This window comes from Kryptolebias marmoratus, linkage group LG13, assembly GCF_001649575.2.
Source record: "Kryptolebias marmoratus isolate JLee-2015 linkage group LG13, ASM164957v2, whole genome shotgun sequence".
Lineage (NCBI taxonomy): Eukaryota > Metazoa > Chordata > Actinopteri > Cyprinodontiformes > Rivulidae > Kryptolebias > Kryptolebias marmoratus.
This window is the reverse complement of record NC_051442.1, coordinates 2,624,612-2,633,243: the sequence shown is the minus strand read 5'-3', so window position 1 is coordinate 2,633,243 and position 8,632 is coordinate 2,624,612. Positions and strand designations below refer to the sequence as shown.

Below are 8,632 nucleotides of genomic sequence, written 5' to 3'. Positions count from 1 at the left end.
ATAAAGCACCTTTTGAGAATGTCAATGTTTGTTGGTAATTATCTTACAAAACTAGGAAGGATTTTTGGTTTATATATTAAAAGTTATAGTTTTTTATTGATTTTAGTAAAAAAAAAAATTGCAACTTTTCATCGCAACTGTTAGGAAAATGCCCCGCGAAATCCTGGAGGGATTGACTATGGGTGAATCCCCTTACATCCGCTGCCCCGGCCACTTTGCTCCACCTGAACATTTTGAGGGCTCATGCCAAGGATTGGGGGTGTCCCTCTTTCTTTTTCTGATGTAGAGAGGACGACGAAGTGTTGGACTATCTGGAACAGTCTCCTCATCACCTGGTCTCCATCTCTGATCAGAACACCTGTTGTTCCCACCACAGTGTAAATATCCACTCCATCCTGGCATCTGCACATTTACATTCAGTGAGTGGAATAATGAGAAACTCCATCTGCCTGTATGTTAAACGTGGAAATATGGGAAATATTCAGCTCAATAGCTCTTGAATATTTACTCATATTAAACTGGCAATTACATTTCAGAGTAAAAACACGGCATACTTTACATTTGAATATGTAACAAGTTGGTGCTTGTCTGCTGCATCAGGCAGCTGGAAAACAAAACATGCAACGTTACGTAAAATGAATGCCACTGACAGAATATCACTGAAAACAGAGATTTTCTGTGGGAAGGCCATTCAAATCACTATCCGCAGAGTCATAGTCTGTATGTGGCACCATTAAGAATGATGAGCTGCCTTTAGGTGCAGTTTCTTTATGCGGCAAAGAAATCCTCAGAAAACTAAAGCGTTTTATACTCTCGCAGTAAAATGAAATGACAGCATGCAAGAGAGGAATGTTTCACCTGTGGTGACAGGGATTCCTCTGAACTAGCTGCGTGGCAATCATAAGCCAATACGGTTTATGGGGGGTCCTTGATTACTGTTGTCATGAAGGCAGAGAGAACATTATACTCAGAGCAAATGGGCTGGAAGGACTGTAGTGATGCTCACTTTAGTGAAACAAACTAAAGGGGTAAGAGTGCTTGAACTCTCCAGTCTACCTTTTTTATGTTTTGGAAACAAAAGTTTTAATGTTTAACATAAGGACTGACTGCAAAAACCATGATCTAAACGCACTTATGAATCAGCTCCTTTAAGTCTGAGTCTATAATTCTCAAACAGAAAAAGGTGGAAAGCTCCTTTTGGGTTGGGGATGAGTCTTGGACTCTAGTGGAGGAGTTCAAGTATCTTGGAGTCTTGCTCAGGCATGATGGTAGGATAGCGTAAAGATGAGCAAGCAGACTGAGGGTTTGTTCTCAGTAATGACGTCATGATGAAGATTTACAGGATCATCTACGTTCCAATCTTCACCTGTGGTCAGAAGTCATGGATCATGAGTGAAAGAACAAAATCCCAGATAGAAGCAGCTAAAATCAGCTTCCTCTGTAGGGTGGCTAGGCTCGGCCTTACGGTTGTATCTCACTGAGCTGCAGCTGTTGGGAGACTAGCTGGAAAATGTATAAATTTTCAGTTGAGGTCCCACAGAACAAGTCTCACATGCGGTGTTTCTGACCAAGTGGCCACTGAGCCATGTGGCCGCACTTTGAATGACCAGTTTTTGTTATTATCACAACCTCTTTTCAGGTGTGTGGCTTACAGAACTATGTTTTTGGCCATTCATGTTATTTTGTTGTCCACCTCTACTTGTTTTGTTTCCACCTTGGCAGCCATCCCCATGATTATGATTTAATCTGTTGGAGTACACTTTTGAAATGAAGAGGGAGGCAGATTTGAACCAGTTGTTCAACAACTTAGCATAGATTTTAGACCTGCACATATGCTAGCATTCTTGAGATGGGTTGGAGACGCACATGACACAAGTCAGGTGTGTCTGAGACACGGTGGAGATGCCCACAATGACTGTGTGACTATTTCAAACAGAAAACTGCTACACAAATGTTTTGAATGTTTTCAAAACTCAAACATCAGGGCTGCACGTCTCTGCTACTCACATGGGGAAGGTGAGAATCTTGCAAAATGTTGCAAGAGATTCTAGAGACATTTGGGAGACTCCCTGATGAATGTCGAATGCCAACTAGTCGTAGTCCAGTGAGATACTAACTTTAGGATGTCTCACCCCTGTGGAAGGAGACCCTGGGAAAGATCAGGAACTCATTGGATGAATTAATTAATATCTTTGAATTGGGAACATCTTGGGATCTAACTGAAGGAGCTGGGGAGAAAACGTTGCCTTCACAATCCAACCATGGAAAAGCTTAAGAGGATGGATGGATGGATTGATGGACGCATGGATGGAATGGATGGATGGATGGATGGACGAATGGACGGATGGATGGACGGACGGACGGATGGATGGAATGATGGATGGACGCATGGATGAATGGGATGGAATGATGGATGGACGCATGGATGAATGGGATGGAATGATGGATGGATGGATGGATGGATGCATGGATGGATGGATGGATGGATGGATGGATGCAAACACTATTATGTGATGTCACAAGTCTGATAAAGTAAAAAACAGTGTGAATCGTCATCTGAAGGTTTCTACTTTAACAGGCCGATTATTTAAAAGAATGGGACTAAAATGGGCATTAAAGCCACATTCCGAATGTCCAATCATTAAAACATTTATATCCCATTACAGCCTGGTAGGGGATGTTTGGAAAACGAGGCTATGCAAGATGTTTTCTGAGCACTTAGGCTCATTTGAAATTCCTTCATCCTCTGGAGAACTCCATAAACATGTCATTTGTATTCAGGTTAGGCAGAAGTAGAATTGGACCACGATGATGTACTCCGGCAGCGACGATGGCAGCCACCCGTGTGAGTGTTAATGCCCTTATTAAACATTTGTTGTGGGGTTGTGAGATTGTTTGCTCCCGCTCGGTGCGAGACAGACGAGCATACTGAAATATTTTAATGAACAAAGGTTCCTTAACCCGAGACCCCATTTTATATTGGGGTCATGGCTGCAACAACCCTAATCTCCCACTGGGAACATTTCATCACATCCATACAAGTTTAATTTTAAAGTCATCAACTTGTTTATTTTTACATAACCTGCTAAATTTAAAAAGGTTAAACTAGAACCACAAACAGACACGATTTAATGCCGAGGCAAGAATATAAACAATGGGTGCAGGTTACTGGATCTGCAGTTGAAAACCCACCTGGATGACTGCTCCAGCTGTGTAGGAGTTTTGAGAAACAAACAGTAACACATGTTTGACCTCAGATATCATTTCACATACCCAGAAACACACTGTATTCCTTCCTTGTTACTGAGGTCTGACAAGCTCATTATGTTTCTAAAAGTGCAGCAAGCACTCCTCCTGAAAAGCTTTCTATGTTTTTAACTCACTGCCAACTAAATTTGTGTCTTGGCCTTCCTGTATGAAATAGGTTACGATGGGTTTGACACGTGCACCACAGCCTTGTAGCTCAATTTGCACTTGAGAGCTTCATTTTGCAGGGAGCATTTCTGCTTTACACCTGAGGCAGAGCGTCTAATTGGACCAAAACAAGCAACTACCCGTAAAAAATCCTGGATAAGACTAATGTGGAAGACGGCACGGCTCCTCGCACTTTAGATAATGAGCATGTGGTAATCATGTACAAAAATAAAACATCCAAAATATATTCTGAACTGCGCTGGATGCTCTCTGGCTCTGCTCATTTCGCCGAGGGGTTTAGATAGGGAAAGAAAAAGAGCAAAAAGGTTACAGATTCCTCTTGCATAAAGCACCATTAAAAATGTTTCATAGTTTGTTTTAATGATGGTGAGACTTTAATGAAACGCTTTAAATGCTGACACTGTCAGTAATCACCGTCTTGCTTTCGTTTTTATTTTCTTGGCTGTATTTTTACTGTCATTTGTGAAAAACAAGGGCAACGCGATGGTCCAGCTTCTCAGTCATCTGAGGAGCTTTCTCAATTAAAAGATGAAACAAGTGTGGAGCTGTAAGCTTTCCAAACCGCATTGGGTTGCTCCATTTATGTGAACTAAACTAACAAATCTCCCTCTTAAGGGTCAATGTGGTCTTTGTGCGTCTGGTCCCAATGAGATTTGATTCAGTCACAAAGAAGAAAGTCCAAATTGGTGTGAAACTGACTGTAGATTAGATCCAAAGCTGCATTTTAAGTTCTGGAAAGTCAAAACGGAGCAGCTCACCAAGGATTTAAAGCTTGGAACTGTGCGCTTTTTGTTTTATTCCAGAAAACTCCTCAATTAAGAAGCAAAATGTTTTCAACAAACAAACAAAAAAAAGAAGCCCAGTTGTTTAAAAACTATAGAGTGCACTTTTCTTTAGAGGTTGGGACTGCAGCTGATGCTTCCTCTTGTTCTAATTAATAATTTTATTTAAAAAAAAAAAAAAAAGCTTCATTTACTACCCAATTCTAACTCTTTTTTACTTCCACTAAAACTCCCATTAAATATGTAAAATATGTATGACTGGTTTTCAAATTAAGGTACCTTTTTACTTTTTTACATCAAAACAAAATCATGTTTCACATTTAAATTAAAAACCACATGCCAAATAAAAAGACTCAGTGGCCTCTTACCTGAATATTTTCATTTCTTAATTCCATAATTATGATGCCGCAGCTATTAAAACCATCGTTATTACACAGAAACGCAGTAACGACGTTCCATCGCAGATGTATTTTATACGACAAGCATTAAGCTTTAAGCACATTTTTTAAAAACAGGAACTCGGTCATTGTGTCTTACTGGTGGATTGTGTTTATTTGTTGGGTTTTTGTGATGGCAGCTATTAAAAAAGCTCACAAGGGGTCAATAATGTATAATGTGCTGTACTGCATGAAGAACAAACTGAAGTTATTATTTTAAGTTACAGTTTAAAAGATCTGGGGCTGATATTTGATTTGAATTTTAACGTAGTTCTGTAGCAAAGAGATCCTTTGTGAAATTTAGGCTTTTATCTAAAGTGAGATCATTTTTATCCTTTAATGACTTTGACTCACTGTTCTCGCCTCCCAGCTGGATTACTGTAACTCCTCTCGTGACTGCAGTTGGTTCAGAACGCTGCAGCTCCACTTTCAACACGAACAAAAAAGCCCTGAAGATATCTTTCTTTTTAGAAGGTCTTTCATTGACCTATAAGGTCCTGAATGGGCAGGCTTCTGTATATCTGTCTGACCTCCTGCAGCCTTAAATGTCCTCCAGATCCCTTAGATCTAATGATTGGTGGCTTTTAGTCATCTGAGGTCCAGGCTGGTCCACAGAGGAGATCAGGTCTTTGGTTGTCCTGACGTCCAGGCTGGTCCACAGAGGAGATCAGGTCTTTGGTTGTCCCAAGGTCCAGGCTGGTCCACAGAGGAGATCGGGTCTTTAGTCGTCCCGAGGTCCAAGCTGGTCCTTTAGCTTCATTTGAATGTTTTTTACAGTTGTTTGTTTTTCTGATCTTTGTTTTAAGAATTATCTTTTCACTATTTATTGTTTTGTGTGCAACTTTGTTCCAGAGAGAGTTGTTTATAAATGTGCTACATAAATAAAGTTGATTTAATATTGAATTATATCTCTACAACTCTACAACTCGCAGACTATTGTAGACTATTGTACCGTAATCATATCGTTCAATATTATACAGCATCATATATGTCCTGTTTGTGTCTTTTAATTCTAGTAATTTCACTTGTGCTGAAACTGCTAAAACTAGTTGGTAGTATTCTGACTTAAATCATTTTAAAATTTTGATTAAAGTACATAAAAACAAAATTTAAAGCAATCTCACCCTGTACAGTTTAACACGTGTTTAATCTCAGTTATAGTAACCAATCGTGGAAGTTTTACCATAACTTTAAGTTCTGATCCAAGCACTTCTCCTGATGTTACTGTTTAAGTGTTGCTGATGCTGCAAGAAGAAAGATGATCCAATCAAACCGGATGAGAACAAACCACCGTCCGTACGCGTTTGTGCACACAAAGCCTTGTTGTTCCACACGCACAGGCTTCTGCTGCAAATTAAACGCCAATCATAATCGCTCACGCCACATTGATTGCCTGATGTTCGAGATTTCTACACGCAGCTCTTTATAAACGTTAAGAACACGAAGACAGCAAAAACGGAGTTGAAGTTAGCCTCTTAGAAAGATTGTAAACAAACAATTTATCCACATGATCTAAAGTGGGAACATTTATGGTTTGAGAGTTAGATTATAAACTGTGGTGGAGAGTTTAACTAATAATCTTATAACTAATTAAACATTTAAATCTAAAAGTCTAATTAGGTTTTCAGTTAATTTGAATGGTTGATGTTTCTGATTTGCTGTTTTATGATAATCTTTTACATAAATTAAATACGAAAAATACATTTTCTTCCTTTTTTCTGCTTGTAGCTATTCCTGCGGTTCCTCTCGATTAGTCACTTCCATTTTTTCACAGAATCAAAATGCCTTCATCTTTAATATCCACATCACTGCCCTCCACCAATCATCTTTTGCCTGATTTTTTCTGCAGGAATGGGCCCACAGTCCTCATTCTTTAGGTTTCAAAATATTGTGTCACTGAGCTTTTCAGACCGTCTTTCATGCAACCCTCCTCCTCCTCCTCCTCTTCATCCGTCTTTTCCAGGTCATCTCAACCCTCTCAGCCTTTTCCTGCTGTGCCACCACCAACTGAGACGTTCTCTGCTCCTCGTGAAGGTACATGCTATTATAGCTGTAATTTCTTTCCTTCCTCGTCTCAGGCATTCATATTCTGGTGCCTTTGTGTTCGTCACCCGTCCTCTCACCTCTGACCTGATTGGAGCAGACGACCGTCCTTCCTGAGTCCAGTTCTGCTGAAGATCTCTTCCTACTTAAAGAGAGTTTAGCCTCTCAACCATCTCCTCTTTTATACTGAGAAAAAGTGAACAAAGAATTCAGTTCCTGCTGACTCTGACTGCATATAAGTGGATTAAAATTATTTGAAGGGATGAAACGAAATGAACTGGACCTTTGCTGTAAAATACCCTGAAATAACTTTTGTGTAAAATTATTAAATCGAGCTATTCAAATCAACTGAATTTGACTGAATTGCCTGTGTGATGTCATATCCTTTCATATCCCTGTAGCTCAGAGAATAGACTTTAAAATACTTCTATTAGTTTAAAAATCACTGAACGGTCTAGCAACACAATACATTAAAGATTGATTATCGTCAAATCAACCCTCCAGGACACTCAGGTCTTCTGGTTCTGGTCTACTTTGTATCCCTAGAACCAGAACCAAACATGGAGAAGCAGCTTTCAGTTTCTATGCACCATCAATCTGGAACAAACTCCCGGAAAACTGCGACACAGCCGAAACACTAAATTCCTTTAAATCAAGGTTGAAAACTCACCTGTTTAGAGCTGCCTTTGATTAGTAGTCAGGTGAAAAGCTGCTCTGAACAAAATATCTTATTACATATTGAACATCTCCTTATGATTATCAAGTTTATCTGCTCGATGATTTTTATGACTTTGTTTTTGATGATTGTAATGATTCTACTGATGTTTTTATTATGTAAAGCACTTTGAATGCCTTCCTGCTGAAATGTGCTATACAAATACATTTTTACTTTCTTACTTAGATTGTTTTTTGAATTTCTCTCTCCTTACTGAAATGCAGCTTGCGTTTTTCTGAAACATCATTACATCTTCTGAAAAGTTTCAGGTTTTGTTGGTGTCAGTGTGTGTGTGTAACATTAAAGTCTGAACATGAACTTAGCGGGAAACAACGCTGATTTGGAAACGAAACAGCTGCTGCGAACTGAGGCCAGTATGTTACATAATTATGTACTTGTTATCCATGAGGAAACCCGTTCTAGATGAAACGCTTGCATGCTTTTCTCCTTCACCCTAATTTAAGCCTCTGTCTCTGCAACACAGCTGCGATTGTTGGTGACATGTTGGAGACACAAATTTGTGAGAAAAGTTTCTAATTTCACTCAGATTCACTCTGAATGACACACTTTCTGCAAATGATGTCGAAATCTATTTTGTCAAAATATCTTAGTTATGTCTCAGTTTGATTTCTCTCCTTTTTTGTCTCACATTTTTTGGACAGAAACTAAACCAAGACAGGTTCCAGACACCTGCAAAAAGTCTGTAACTATTTTAAAAAGAAAGTTTGTTTCGCAGTTTTTCTTTTAAAGTGTTTAAAATCCCTGCAACAGCGGAGCGAGGTCCCGTGACACGAGTCAGGAAATTGAGAACGCTCACGAGTGTTTCGAAACATTTTGGAGACACCTTCACGAATGCCGTTCACAATTTGTCGCCAACAGTTGTGTGACAAACTGGCTTTAGAATTTAAAGTCAACGTGTTGCCACTTCTGACTTTTTCTGCCAAAATAACAACACAGATGTTGTGTTTGAAACATATAAATAATGATTTTGTCAAATGATGCTGTGCTTATAAATATATCAGGACTTTATGAGTGCAGAACCTCAAACTTGCAATATTTTAAAGCCAATTTTAATTATAGAATTACTAAAAAAACAAGATAAATGACCAAACTTTTGTGCCATATTGCCATTTCTGAGCAATCCAAACAAGGCTTTTGAGCGGCGTGGTTCTCTGCGTAGCTCCACCAGTTTCCTGTAGGAGGCGCTGCAACTGTGTGCA

The 8,632-nt window shown here is 39.3% G+C and overlaps 1 protein-coding gene across 3 annotated transcripts in view; it reads right to left on the bottom strand.

Annotated features, from left to right (window-relative positions):
- tmem132e (transmembrane protein 132E) overlaps window positions 1-8,632 on the bottom strand; it is a 409,273-nt gene that overhangs the window by 35,688 nt on the left and 364,953 nt on the right. The window lies entirely within an intron of this gene.